Genomic DNA, 2,033 nt, shown 5'->3' on the forward strand with positions numbered 1-2,033 from the left:
AAAAAAAAAAAAAAATACCTCTTTAGCCAGGCATGGTGGCTCATACCTGTAATCCCAGCACTTTGGGAGGCAGAGGAGAGAGGATTGCCTGAGCTCAGGGGTTCGAGACCAGCCTGGGCAACATGGCCAGACCTCATCTCTACAATAAATTTTTAAAAAAAATCAACCAGGCATGGTGGCACATACCTGTTGTTTCAGTTACTCGGAAGGCTGAGGTGGAAAGTTCACCTGAGCCCAGCAGGTTGAAGCTGTAGGGGGCCATGAGTGTGCCACTGCACTCCAGCCTGGGCAGCAGAGTGGGACTCTGACTCAAAAATTAAAACAAGATAAAATGTATCCAAATAACATATAAATATCATAGCAATTTGATATGTAAAATATTCATTTAAAAACACACACAAGTGGCCGAGTGCGATGACCCATCCTATAATCCCAGCACTTTGGGAGACCGAGGCAAGAGGAGTGCCTGAGCCTGGGGGTTCGAGACCAGCCTGGACAACTTGGTGAGACCTCGTCTCTACAATAAGTCACAAAATCTAGCTGGGTGTGGTGGCTTGCGTGTATAGTTCCAGCTACTTGGAAGGCCAAGCGGAAGGATCGCCTAAGCCCAGCAGGTCGAGGCTGCGGTGGCCGTGAGCATGCCACTGCACTCCAGCCTGAGTGACAAGAGTGAGACTCCAACTCAAAAAAAAACAAAACAAACAAGAAAACCCCTCACTTGTGTGAGATGGATGGGGTGAATCTGGCTCTAGTGGCAGAGCTGCTAGGCTGCTAGCCTACTTCCCAGGCTCTCTTACCCCCACCCCCTAAGAAAAACCAACACATGGATTGTTTCAGTTTTTTTTAATACAGTAGTAGTCTCTTCTTATTTACAGTTTTACCTTCCATGATTTCAGTTCCCCATAGATACTTGTGGCTCAAAATATTAAATGGAAAAGCCTAAAAATAAACAGTTTTTAAAAAAAGTTCTTACGTTTTTAAATTGCATACCATTCTCAGTAGTCTTCCTTTTTGTTCAACATATCTACAGTATATGTGCTACCTGCCCAGTAGTCACTTAGTAGGTGTCTTAGTTATCAGATTTTAAAACTTAGTATATGTCACCAGACGTAGTGGCTTACAACTGTAATCCCAGCACTTTGGGAGGCAGAGGCAAGAGGATTGCCTGAAACAGCCTAGGCAACTTAGCAAGACCTCATCTCTACAATTAAAAAAACAAAAAACTAGATGTGGTAGTGCGCTACTCCTGGTTCCAGCTACTTGGAAGGCTGAGGTAGAATTGTCTGAGCCCAACGGGTCAAGGCCACAGTGGCCGTGAACCTGCCACTGAACTCCAGCCTGAGCAATAGAGTGAGACTCCAACTCAAAAAAAAAATAAAATAAAATAAAATAAAATATATATAGTATATATAGGGTTTGGTACTATCCATGGTTGCAGGCATTTACAGAGGGTCTTAGAACGTATCCCCTGAAGATAAGGGGGGAGTGCTACAGTCATAAATCTCATATCATTTTTATAATTTTCCTTTTTTATTTTATTTATTTTTTTTTTGAGGCAGAGTCTCACTCTGTTGCTCAGGCTGGAGTGCAGTGGCACATTCTTGGCTTACTGCAGCCTCAACCTCTTGGGCTCAGGTGATCCTTCGCCTCAGCCTCCCGAGTAACTGAGACTACAGGTGGCACCACACCCAGCTAATTTTTAAAAAAATTTTTTTATAGAGACAAGGTCTCACTAAGTTGCCCAGGCTGATCTCTAACTCCTGAACTCAAGCGATCCTCTCACCTCAGCTTCCCAAAGTGTTGGGATTACAGGTGTAAGCCACTGCCCCCAGTTCTTATAGCCTTCCTTTTTCCTTCTTGGTCTTGGGCTTCTATTCCATTTCTCTACAGATTTGTATTCTATATAAAATAATTTTATAATTAAAAATCTCTTTATGGATCATCCTGTCATATTTCTCTATAAAATATGTGTGTATGGCTCAGCCTGTAATCCCGCACCTTTGGGAGGCTGAGGTGAGTGGATTGCCTGAGCC

The 2,033-nt window shown here is 43.4% G+C and overlaps 1 protein-coding gene across 3 annotated transcripts in view; it reads left to right on the forward strand.

Annotated features, from left to right (window-relative positions):
- Positions 1-2,033, forward strand: part of RBMS2 (RNA binding motif single stranded interacting protein 2) — a 65,203-nt gene that overhangs the window by 49,434 nt on the left and 13,736 nt on the right. The window lies entirely within an intron of this gene.

This window comes from Carlito syrichta, unplaced genomic scaffold (genome assembly GCF_000164805.1).
Source record: "Carlito syrichta isolate Samal-C Ts95f unplaced genomic scaffold, Tarsius_syrichta-2.0.1 Scaffold315337, whole genome shotgun sequence".
NCBI classification, from domain to species: Eukaryota; Metazoa; Chordata; class Mammalia; order Primates; family Tarsiidae; genus Carlito; species Carlito syrichta.